Below are 14,149 nucleotides of genomic sequence, written 5' to 3' on the forward strand. Positions count from 1 at the left end.
TACAATGCCCTTAAATATCTATAGCCAATATATGTACTTCTAGACATATATCCTTATATACCGGGAAGGTATTACCACACCTCTGAAAGTCCAGAGCTAGAAACTAGCCTGATAATTATCAGTAATTAATAATAATATTAATTACCAGTCATTTGATTCCTCTATTGCTGCTGTCTGGAGGATTCTATATCTTGCTTCTCTTCACTTTCAAATAGACACCTAGAAAAAAAAATCAAGAAAGAGGTGTGATAATACATTCCTGGTATATGCTATAGATGTATTGGAAACAGTAAAGAGATTTTAGTGTGCCTAGTTTCTAATGAAACCCCCAAATATTTTAAGGGCCAATTAAACCCTTTCTGTGATACATTCTGAGGAGCCAAATTAGAGATCCAACCTCAAGTCTTCCTATCCAAGAGTATGCACAAACCACCCCATCTTGACTAGAAGCTATAAGTAGGATATAATCAACTCTGATCACAATCCCAAAATTAGGCACCAATCACATCAAAGATCAGATGTCTAGAAGAAATAGCACTCTCCTCCACATCTGTATAAAACAGAAAACCATTCTACAATCTATTCAGTGGACCATTTACAACTCATATATGACATGGGCCTAAATGTGACCTAGAGAGGACACAATATAGCTATTATCAGTCATCATGAAGAATATCACACATTCAACAAAGACCTCACATGCGCCAGGTTAAGACACAAAGTGATATCACTAGTAGCGAAAATAGCTAGATGCTGACTTGCAACTTGTGGCCAAATCACTTGAGGAGGCAAAGAAAATTAGACACATCAACTATACTGTGCCACTCATAGTAAAAAAAGAAACATCGTCCACGCAAACCCTAAATCAAAAAGCCACGACAGTCACAATTTTCCAATGACAGCCAAAATGCACCTATGACAGCTACATTGTCCCACCACATCTAAATGGCACCAATGACAGCCACAAAGTCATCAATGCCCCCTATGCAAATCACCATGCCTTCAATACCTGCTAAGCCAACCAAAATTCCCACATGACAACCGTAGTGCCTGCCGTGCCAGCTACAAGACCTTAAAAAATGCCACAATGCTTTTCAGGTTAGCCACAATGCACTCACAACACCCACAATGTACCTTATTCCAGCTACAATGCGCCATGCCAGCCACAAGGTTCTTATAATAGCCACATTATGCCCCATGTCATTTACATGGTCTCCTAAGTCACTAAAACCCCATGACACCCCCATTGATCCCATGACACACGCAATCTACGTTATCTCCACAAAAATGCCTTAATGGCAGCAACCACGCTGTCAGTGGCCACTATGCCAGCCACAAAGTCCCCATGCCAGCTACAGTGTACTTTATCCCAGCAGCAATTCCGGTGATACCCCTTATCCAAGCTACAATGACCACCCAAATGTCCTTTATTCAACACACAATGGCCTCAGTATCTATATGCAAACTACAATTAACCACATGACAGCCACAAAGCTCCCATGTAAGGCACAATGCGCCAATGACACCAGGGCATTTACAATGCCCAATGCTGGCAATAATGCTCCTATAAGACTGACTATGCCCTCATGAAACCCACAATGTCATTTATAAGGGACACAATGCCACTATGACAGTCAAATGCCCTCCATGACAGCCACAAAGCCACCAGAAAATCAACAATCATGCGACCACAATGTACTTTATCCATGCAACAATGCAGTCAATGCCCCTTATGCCAGCCCGAAGGCCAAAATGGAAACCACCAAATGTCAATGCTCCTTTGCAAGCCACTATGCCTTTATTAAAGCCACAATGAACTCACTTTCCCCTTTGCTAACCAAGACATGACAGACACAAGTCCCCGTGCCAGCCATAATGACACCTGCAAGCCACAATATCCTCATGACACTCGCTATGTCCCATATCCCAGTCATAATATCCTCAATGTTAGCCACAACTTCCTCCCTGCCAGCCAACCACAAAGCCCCCATTACATCCAATACCACGTGACAGCCATAATGCTTCTAACCAATATCCCATATGGCAGCTAAAATGTCCCCATGACAGATACAAAGTCCAGTGTCCCTTATTCCTTTCACAATGCCCCTTATCCAAACCACATTGCTCTCAATGCCGCCTAAGTTAACTGCAATACAACCATGACAGCCACAATGGCTTCAATAGCCCTATGACAACTACAATGCCCCATGACAGTCATTATGCCAGGAGCCACAATGCCACTATGCGAGCCACAATGTACTTTAGCGCAGACACAGTGCTGCCAATGCCTCTTATGCCAGCCCCAATGCCCCCACGATCGTAAATTGTCCTCCATGCCAGCCACTGTGCTCTAAATGCCAGCTAAATTGCCCCCATGAAATCAACAATGTCCCATTTCCCAGTCAAAATGCAGCCATGACATCTGCAAGGTCCACAATATCCCTTATCCCAGCCACTATGCTCAATGATAATCTAATGCTCTCAATGCCAGCCATATTGTCCTCAATGCTCCCTAAGCCAACATCAATAGAACCAGGACAACTAAAATGCCCCATGACAACCACTATGTCCTCATTGTCTACTTTACCAGACACAATGCTTACCTAAAATCCACAATGCCCCCCCATGACAGCCACTATCCCCAAATTACTCATATGCGAGCCACAATGCCCTAAGTGCCAATTACAAATTTATCGAACAACCAGAAATCCCTCAATTCTATCTATGTCAGCATCAATGCCACCACAAACGCCACATTGCACTCCATATCAGCCACAATGGCCTGAATGCCTTTTTTGCATACCTCAATGCTCCCATGACAACTACAAAGTCCCTATGTCAACCACAATTCCTCCTATGGCAGCAATGCCCACGTGCCAGCCACAGTAGTCCTCTGGAGCCATTATGCCCACATGTCTGCCACACTGTCCCTGAGCCCAGGCACAATATCTCCATTACAGCCACAATGTTCTCAATTCCCCTTTTGCCAACGAAAATGAAGAAATGGCACAATGCCCTCCATGCCTTTCGCAATGCCATTAATAGCCCTATTCCAACTAGATTGCCCCCATTCTACGCACAATGCCCCTAATGCAAGAAGCAATGCCCACAGAACACCCACTATATATCTTATCCAAATAACCAAATACCAGCCACAATGGCTCCCATTCAAGCAACAATGCACTCATAAGAGCCACTATGCCCCCATGACATCCACAATGTCCCTTATCCCAGCTACAATAGCTCTATTACAGCCACAAGTCCCACAATGCCAGCCACATTATCCTTAATGCCCCCTTAGCCGTCCCACAATGCCAGCCACATTATCCTTAATGCCCCCTTAGCCATTCGGAATACAACCATGACAACCACAATTCACTTATTGCCTCTTAAGAGAACAATAATGCCCCAAGACAAACAAAATTATTTCATGACAACTACCACTTTCCCAAACAGAATGCCCATTTTAATACCACATCTCCAACTAAGTCACAATGCCATCTAATGACAGCAACAATGCCTTCAATGCTAATTACAATTCCGCGAGGACAGTTACAATGTCCACATAACAGCGGCTATATGTCTTATCCAAATAGCCATATACCAGCCAAAATGGCTCGCATTCATGTAACAATGCACTCATGAGAGCCACTATGCCACATGACATCCACAATGTCCCTTATCCCAGCCACAATATCTCTATTACAGCCACAAGTCCCTCAATGACAGCCACATTACTCTCCATGCCCTCTTAGCCATTCGGAATACAACCATGGCAACCACAATTCACTTATTGCCTCTTAATAATGCCCCAAGACAAACAAAATGCTCTCATGACAACTACCACATTCCCAAACACAATGCCCATTTTAATACCACATCTCCAACTAAGTCACAATGCCCTCATTGTTCACTTTACCAGTCACAATCCCAACACAAATATCACAATGCCTCCAAAAAAGTCACAATGTCCTCATGACAGCCACACTATCCCTAATTCCCAGTCACGATGTTACCATAAAAGCCACAATGTCCTCTGACAACAACAATCACGGAATGCATCGTATTACAGCAACAATGTCTTCAATGCTAATTACAATTCCGCGAGGACAGACCCTATGCCCTCAATTCTCCCTATGCCAGCCACAATACCCTCCATACCAGCCAAAAATTTCCCATTGGGGAAGTGGAGATGGTGATGAATGTGTATGTTGTAATGTAAATGCAGTGCACCCATGTGTAGAACACAAAGGCATTTACAATGCCCTTAAATATCTATAGCCAATATATGTACTACTAGACATATATCCTTATATACCGGGAAGGTATTACCACACCTCTGAAAGTCCAGAGCTAGAAACTAGCCTGATAATTATCAGTAATTAATAATAATATTAATTACCAGTCATCTGATTCCTCTATTGCCACTATCTGGAGGATTCCATATCTTGCTTCTCTTCACTTTCAAATAGACACCTAGAAAAAAAAATCAAGAAAGAGGTGTGATAATACATTCCTGGTATATGCTATAGATGTATTGGAAACAGTAAAGAGATTTTAGTGTGCCTAGTTTCTAATGAAACCCCCAAATATTTTAAGGGCCAATTAAACCCTTTCTGTGATACATTCTGAGGAGCCAAATTAGAGATCCAACCTCAAGTCTTCCTATCCAAGAGTATGCACAAACCACCCCATCTTGACTAGAAGCTATAAGTAGGATATAATCAACTCTGATCACAACCCCAAAATTAGTCACCAATCACATCAAAGATCAGATGTCTAGAAGAAATAGCACTCTCCTCCACATCTGTATAAAACAGAAAACCATTCTACAATTTATTCAGTGGACCATTTACAACTCATATATGACATGGGCCTAAATGTGACCTAGAGAGGACACAATATAGCTATTATCAGTCATCATGAAGAATATCACACATTCAACAAAGACCTCACATGCGCCAGGTTAAGACACAAAGTGATATCACTAGTAGCGAAAATAGCTAGATGCTGACTTGCAACTTGTGGCCAAATCACTTGAGGAGGCAAAGAAAATTAGACACATAAACTATACTGTGCCACTCATAGTAAAAAAAGAAACATCGTCCACGCAAACCCTAAATCAAAAAGCCACGACAGTCACAATTTTCCAATGACAGCCAAAATGCACCTATGACAGCTACATTGTCCCACCACATCTAAATGGCACCAATGACAGCCACAAAGTCATCAATGCCCCCTATGCAAATCACCATGCCTTCAATACCTGCTAAGCCAACCAAAATTCCCACATGACAACCGTAGTGCCTGCCGTGCCAGCTACAAGACCTTAAAAAAAGCCACAATGCTTTTCAGGTTAGCCACAATGCACTCACAACACCCACAATGTACCTTATTCCAGCTACAATGCGCCATGCCAGCCACAAGGTTCTTATAATAGCCACATTATGCCCCATGTCATTTACATAGTCTCCTAAGTCACTAAAACCCCATGACACCCCCATTGATCCCATGACACACGCAATCTACGTTATCTCCACAAAAATGCCTTAATGGCAGAAACCACGCTGGCAGTGGCCACTATGCCAGCCACAAAGTCCCCATGCCAGCTACAGTGTACTTTATCCCAGCAGCAATGCCGGTGATACCCCTTATCCAAGCTACAATGACCACCCAAATGTCCTTTATTCAACACACAATGGCCTCAGTATCTATATGCAAACTACAATTAACCACATGACAGCCACAAAGCTCCCATGTAAGGCACAATGCGCCAATGACAATGACATTGCGCTCAATGACACCAAGGTATTTACAATGCCCAATGCTGGCAATAATGCTTCTATAAGAGTGACTATGCCCTCATGAAACCCACAATGTCATTTATAAGGGACACAATGCCACTATGACAGTCAAATGCCTTCCATGACAGCCACAAAGCCACCAGAAAATCAACAATCATGCGACCACAATGTACTTTATCCATGCAACAATGCTGTCAATGCCCCTTATGCCAGCCTGAAGGCCAAAATGGAAAGCACCAAATGTCAATGCTCCTTTGCAAGCCACTATGCCTTTATTAAAGCCACAATGAACTCACTTTCCCCTTTGCTAACCAAGACATGACAGACACAAGTCCCCGTGCCAGCCATAATTACACCTGCAAGCCACAATATCCTCATGACACTCGCTATGTCCCATATCCCAGTCATAATATCCTCAATGTTAGCCACAACTTCCTCCCTGCAAGCCAACCACAAAGCCCCCATTACATCCAATACCACGTGACAGCCATAATGCTTCTAACCAATATCCCATATGGCAGCTAAAATGTCCCCATGACAGATACAAAGTCCAGTGTCCCTTATTCCTTTCACAATGCCCCTTATCCAAACCACATTGCTCTCAATGCCGCCTAAGTTAACTGCAATACAACCATGACAGCCACAATGGCTTCAATAGCCCTATGACAACTACAATGCCCCATGACAGTCATTATGCCAGGAGCCACAATGCCACTATGCGAGCCACAATGTACTTTAGCGCAGACACAGTGCTGCCAATGCCTCTTATGCCAGCCCCAATGCCCCCATGATCGTAAATTGTCCTCCATGCCAGCCACTGTGCTCTAAATGCCAGCTAAATTGCCCCCATGAAATCAACAATGTCCCATTTCCCAGTCAAAATGCAGCCATGACATCTGCAAGGTCCACAATGTCCCTTATCCCAGCCACTATGCTCCATGATAATCTAATGCTCTCAATGCCAGCCATATTGTCCTCAATGCTCCCTAAGCCAACATCAATAGAACTAGGACAACTAAAATGCCCCATGACAACCACTATGTCCTCATTGTCCACTTTACCAGACATAATGCTTACCTAAAATCCACAATGCCCCCCATGACAGCCACTATCCCCAAATTACTCATATGCGAGCCACAATGCCCTAAGTGCCAATTACAAATTTATCGAACAACCAGAAAGCCCTCAATTCTATCTATGCCAGCATCAATGCCACCACAAACGCCACATTGCACTCCATATCAGCCACAATGGCCTGAATGCCTTTTTTGCATACCTCAATGTTCCCATGACAACTACAAAGTCCCTATGTCAACCACAATTCCTCCTATGGCAGCAATGCCCAAGTGCCAGCCACAGTGTTCCTCTGGAGCCATTATGCCCACATGTCTGCCACACTGTCCCTGAGCCCAGCCACAATATCTCAATTACAGCTACAATGTTCTCAATTTCCCTTTTGCCAACGAAAATGAAGAAATGGCACAATGCCCTCCATGCCTTTCACAATGCCATTAATAGCCCTATTCCAACTAGATTGCCCCCATTCTACGCACAATGCCCCTAATGCAAGAAGCAATGCCCACAGAACACCCACTATATATCTTATCCAAATAGCCAAATACCAGCCACAATGGCTCCCATTCAAGCAACAATGCACTCATAAGAGCCACTATGCCCCCATGACATCCACAATGTCCCTTATCCCAGCTACAATAGCTCTATTACAGCCACAAGTCCCACAATGCCAGCCACATTATCCTTAATGTCCCCTTAGGTGTCCCACAATGCCAGCCACATTATCCTTAATGCCCCCTTAGCCATTCGGAATACAACCATGACAACCACAATTCACTTACTGCCTCTTAAGAGAACCATAATGCCCCAAGACAAACAAAATGATTTTATGACAACTACCACTTTCCCAAACATAATGCCCATTTTAATACCACATCTCCAACTAAGTCACAATGCCATCTAATGACAGCAACAATGCCTTCAATGCTAATTGCAATTCCGCGAGGACAGTTACAATGTCCACATGACACCGGCTATATGTCTTTTCCAAACAGCCAAATACCAGCCAAAATGGCTCCCATTCATGCAACAATGCACTCATGAGAGCCACTATGCCACATGACATCCACAATGTCCCTTATCCCAGCCACAATATCTCTATTACAGCCACAAGTCCCTCAATGACAGCCACATTACTCTCCATGCCCTCTTAGCCATTCGGAATACAACCATGGCAACCACAATTCACTTATTGCCTCTTAATAATGCCCCAAGACAAACAAAATGCTCTCATGACAACTACCACATTCCCAAACACAATGCCCATTTTAATACCACATCTCCAACTAAGTCACAATGCCCTCATTGTTTACTTTACCAGTCACAATCCCAACACAAATATCACAATGCCTCCAAAAAAGTCACAATGTCCTCATGACAGCCACACTATCCCTAATTCCTAGTCACAATGTTACCATAAAAGCCACAATGTCCTCTGACAACAACAATCACGGAATGCATCGTATTACAGCAACAATGTCTTCAATGCTAATTACAATTCCGCGATGACAGACCCTATGCCCTCAATTCTCCCTATGCCAGCCACAATACCCTCCATACCAGCCAAAAATTTCCCATTGGGGAAGTGGAGATGGTGATGAATGTGTATGTTGGAATGTAAATGTAGTGCACCCATGTGTAGAACACAAAGGCATTTACAATGCCCTTAAATATCTATAGCCAATATATGTACTACTAGACATATATCCTTATATACCGGGAAGGTATTACCACACTTCTGAAAGTCCAGAGCTAGAAACTAGCCTGATAATTATCAGTAATTAATAATAATATTAATTACCAGTCATTTGATTCCTCTATTGCCGCTGCCTGGAGGATTCCATATCTTGCTTCTCTTCACTTTCAAATAGAAACCTAGAAAAAAAAATCAAGAAAGAGGTGTGATAATACATTCCTGGTATATGCTATAGATGTATTGGAAACAGTAAAGAGATTTTAGTGTGCCTAGTTTCTAATGAAACCCCCAAATATTTTAAGGGCCAATTAAACCCTTTCTGTGATACATTCTGAGGATCCAAATTAGAGATCCAACCTCAAGTCTTCCTATCCAAGAGTATGCACAAACCACCCCATCTTGACTAGAAGCTATAAGTAGGATATAATCAACTCTGATCACAACCCCAAAATTAGTCACCAATCACATCAAAGATCAGATGTCTAGAAGAAATAGCACTCTCCTCCACATCTGTATAAAACAGAAAACCATTCTACAATCTATTCAGTGGACCATTTACAACTCATATATGACATGGGCCTAAATGTGACCTAGAGAGGACACAATATAGCTATTATCAGTCATCATGAAGAATATCACACATTCAACAAAGACCTCACATGCGCCAGGTTAAGACACAAAGTGATATAACTAGTAGCGAAAATAGCTAGATGCTGACTTGCAACTTGTGGCCAAATCACTAGAGAGGCAAAGAAAATTAGACACATCAACTATACTGTGCCACTCATAGTAAAAAAAGAAACATCGTCCACGCAAACCCTAAATCAAAAAGCCACGACAGTCACAATTTTCCAATGACAGCCAAAATGCACCTATGACAGCTACATTGTCCCACCACATCTAAATGGCACCAATGACAGCCACAAAGTCATCAATGCCCCCTATGCAAATCACCATGCCTTCAATACCTGCTAAGCCAACCAAAATTCCCACATGACAACCGTAGTGCCTGCCGTGCCAGCTACAAGACCTTAAAAAAAGCCACAATGCTTTTCAGGTTAGCCACAATGCACTCACAACACCCACAATGTACCTTATTCCAGCTACAATGCGCCATGCCAGCCACAAGGTTCTTATAATAGCCACATTATGCCCCATGTCATTTACATGGTCTCCTAAGTCACTAAAACCCCATGACACCCCCATTGATCCCATGACACACGCAATCTACGTTATCTCCACAAAAATGCCTTAATGGCAGCAACCACGCTGTCAGTGGCCACTATGCCAGCCACAAAGTCCCCATGCCAGCTACAGTGTACTTTATCCCAGCAGCAATGCCGGTGATACCCCTTATCCAAGCTACAATGACCACCCAAATGTCCTTTATTCAACACACAATGGCCTCAGTATCTATATGCAAACTACAATTAACCACATGACAGCTACAAAGCTCCCATGTAAGGCACAATGCGCCAATGACACCAAGGCATTTACAATGCCCAATGCTGGCAATAATGCTCCTATAAGACTGACTATGCCCTCATGAAACCCACAATGTCATTTATAAGGGACACAATGCCACTATGACAGTCAAATGCCCTCCATGACAGCCACAAGCCACCAGAAAATCAACAATCATGCGACCACAATGTACTTTATCCATGCAACAATGCAGTCAATGCCCCTTATGCCAGCCCGAAGGCCAAAATGGAAACCACCAAATGTCAATGCTCCTTTGCAAGCCACTATGCCTTTATTAAAGCCACAATGAACTCACTTTCCCCTTTGCTAACCAAGACATGACAGACACAAGTCCCCGTGCCAGCCATAATGACACCTGCAAGCCACAATATCCTCATGACACTCGCTATGTCCCATATCCCAGTCATAATATCCTCAATGTTAGCCACAACTTCCTCCCTGCCAGCCAACCACAAAGCCCCCATTACATCCAATACCACGTGACAGCCATAATGCTTCTAACCAATATCCCATATGGCAGCTAAAATGTCCCCATGACAGATACAAAGTCCAGTGTCCCTTATTCCTTTCACAATGCCCCTTATCCAAACCACATTGCTCTCAATGCCGCCTAAGTTAACTGCAATACAACCATGACAGCCACAATGGCTTCAATAGCCCTATGACAACTACAATGCCCCATGACAGTCATTATGCCAGGAGCCACAATGCCACTATGCGAGCCACAATGTACTTTAGCGCAGACACAGTGCTGCCAATGCCTCTTATGCCAGCCCCAATGCCCCCATGATCGTAAATTGTCCTCCATGCCAGCCACTGTGCTCTAAATGCCAGCTAAATTGCCCCCATGAAATCAACAATGTCCCATTTCCCAGTCAAAATGCAGCCATGACATCTGCAAGGTCCACAATGTCCCTTATCCCAGCCACTATGCTCCATGATAATCTAATGCTCTCAATGCCAGCCATATTGTCCTCAATGCTCCCTAAGCCAACATCAATAGAACTAGGACAACTAAAATGCCCCATGACAACCACTATGTCCTCATTGTCCACTTTACCAGACATAATGCTTACCTAAAATCCACAATGCCCCCCATGACAGCCACTATCCCCAAATTACTCATATGCGAGCCACAATGCCCTAAGTGCCAATTACAAATTTATCGAACAACCAGAAAGCCCTCAATTCTATCTATGCCAGCATCAATGCCACCACAAACGCCACATTGCACTCCATATCAGCCACAATGGCCTGAATGCCTTTTTTGCATACCTCAATGTTCCCATGACAACTACAAAGTCCCTATGTCAACCACAATTCCTCCTATGGCAGCAATGCCCAAGTGCCAGCCACAGTGTTCCTCTGGAGCCATTATGCCCACATGTCTGCCACACTGTCCCTGAGCCCAGCCACAATATCTCAATTACAGCTACAATGTTCTCAATTTCCCTTTTGCCAACGAAAATGAAGAAATGGCACAATGCCCTCCATGCCTTTCACAATGCCATTAATAGCCCTATTCCAACTAGATTGCCCCCATTCTACGCACAATGCCCCTAATGCAAGAAGCAATGCCCACAGAACACCCACTATATATCTTATCCAAATAGCCAAATACCAGCCACAATGGCTCCCATTCAAGCAACAATGCACTCATAAGAGCCACTATGCCCCCATGACATCCACAATGTCCCTTATCCCAGCTACAATAGCTCTATTACAGCCACAAGTCCCACAATGCCAGCCACATTATCCTTAATGTCCCCTTAGGTGTCCCACAATGCCAGCCACATTATCCTTAATGCCCCCTTAGCCATTCGGAATACAACCATGACAACCACAATTCACTTACTGCCTCTTAAGAGAACCATAATGCCCCAAGACAAACAAAATGATTTTATGACAACTACCACTTTCCCAAACATAATGCCCATTTTAATACCACATCTCCAACTAAGTCACAATGCCATCTAATGACAGCAACAATGCCTTCAATGCTAATTGCAATTCCGCGAGGACAGTTACAATGTCCACATGACACCGGCTATATGTCTTTTCCAAACAGCCAAATACCAGCCAAAATGGCTCCCATTCATGCAACAATGCACTCATGAGAGCCACTATGCCACATGACATCCACAATGTCCCTTATCCCAGCCACAATATCTCTATTACAGCCACAAGTCCCTCAATGACAGCCACATTACTCTCCATGCCCTCTTAGCCATTCGGAATACAACCATGGCAACCACAATTCACTTATTGCCTCTTAATAATGCCCCAAGACAAACAAAATGCTCTCATGACAACTACCACATTCCCAAACACAATGCCCATTTTAATACCACATCTCCAACTAAGTCACAATGCCCTCATTGTTTACTTTACCAGTCACAATCCCAACACAAATATCACAATGCCTCCAAAAAAGTCACAATGTCCTCATGACAGCCACACTATCCCTAATTCCTAGTCACAATGTTACCATAAAAGCCACAATGTCCTCTGACAACAACAATCACGGAATGCATCGTATTACAGCAACAATGTCTTCAATGCTAATTACAATTCCGCGATGACAGACCCTATGCCCTCAATTCTCCCTATGCCAGCCACAATACCCTCCATACCAGCCAAAAATTTCCCATTGGGGAAGTGGAGATGGTGATGAATGTGTATGTTGGAATGTAAATGTAGTGCACCCATGTGTAGAACACAAAGGCATTTACAATGCCCTTAAATATCTATAGCCAATATATGTACTACTAGACATATATCCTTATATACCGGGAAGGTATTACCACACTTCTGAAAGTCCAGAGCTAGAAACTAGCCTGATAATTATCAGTAATTAATAATAATATTAATTACCAGTCATTTGATTCCTCTATTGCCGCTGCCTGGAGGATTCCATATCTTGCTTCTCTTCACTTTCAAATAGAAACCTAGAAAAAAAAATCAAGAAAGAGGTGTGATAATACATTCCTGGTATATGCTATAGATGTATTGGAAACAGTAAAGAGATTTTAGTGTGCCTAGTTTCTAATGAAACCCCCAAATATTTTAAGGGCCAATTAAACCCTTTCTGTGATACATTCTGAGGATCCAAATTAGAGATCCAACCTCAAGTCTTCCTATCCAAGAGTATGCACAAACCACCCCATCTTGACTAGAAGCTATAAGTAGGATATAATCAACTCTGATCACAACCCCAAAATTAGTCACCAATCACATCAAAGATCAGATGTCTAGAAGAAATAGCACTCTCCTCCACATCTGTATAAAACAGAAAACCATTCTACAATCTATTCAGTGGACCATTTACAACTCATATATGACATGGGCCTAAATGTGACCTAGAGAGGACACAATATAGCTATTATCAGTCATCATGAAGAATATCACACATTCAACAAAGACCTCACATGCGCCAGGTTAAGACACAAAGTGATATAACTAGTAGCGAAAATAGCTAGATGCTGACTTGCAACTTGTGGCCAAATCACTAGAGAGGCAAAGAAAATTAGACACATCAACTATACTGTGCCACTCATAGTAAAAAAAGAAACATCGTCCACGCAAACCCTAAATCAAAAAGCCACGACAGTCACAATTTTCCAATGACAGCCAAAATGCACCTATGACAGCTACATTGTCCCACCACATCTAAATGGCACCAATGACAGCCACAAAGTCATCAATGCCCCCTATGCAAATCACCATGCCTTCAATACCTGCTAAGCCAACCAAAATTCCCACATGACAACCGTAGTGCCTGCCGTGCCAGCTACAAGACCTTAAAAAAAGCCACAATGCTTTTCAGGTTAGCCACAATGCACTCACAACACCCACAATGTACCTTATTCCAGCTACAATGCGCCATGCCAGCCACAAGGTTCTTATAATAGCCACATTATGCCCCATGTCATTTACATGGTCTCCTAAGTCACTAAAACCCCATGACACCCCCATTGATCCCATGACACACGCAATCTACGTTATCTCCACAAAAATGCCTTAATGGCAGCAACCACGCTGTCAGTGGCCACTATGCCAGCCACAAAGTCCCCATGCCAGCTACAGTGTA

The 14,149-nt window shown here is 43.1% G+C and overlaps 1 long non-coding RNA gene across 10 annotated transcripts in view; it reads right to left on the reverse strand.

Annotated features, from left to right (window-relative positions):
• Positions 1 to 14,149, reverse strand: part of LOC142749986 (uncharacterized) — a 239,287-nt gene that overhangs the window by 158,988 nt on the left and 66,150 nt on the right. For all 10 annotated transcript variants that reach the window (XR_012882539.1, XR_012882543.1, XR_012882544.1 and 7 more), the window contains 2 exons: positions 12,934 to 13,007; positions 8,680 to 8,753 (listed from right to left, as the gene is read on the reverse strand). This is a non-coding gene — a long non-coding RNA (uncharacterized LOC142749986). The remainder of the gene's footprint in view (positions 1 to 8,679; positions 8,754 to 12,933; positions 13,008 to 14,149) is intronic.

This window comes from Rhinoderma darwinii, chromosome 3, assembly GCF_050947455.1.
Source record: "Rhinoderma darwinii isolate aRhiDar2 chromosome 3, aRhiDar2.hap1, whole genome shotgun sequence".
NCBI classification, from domain to species: domain Eukaryota; kingdom Metazoa; phylum Chordata; class Amphibia; order Anura; family Rhinodermatidae; genus Rhinoderma; species Rhinoderma darwinii.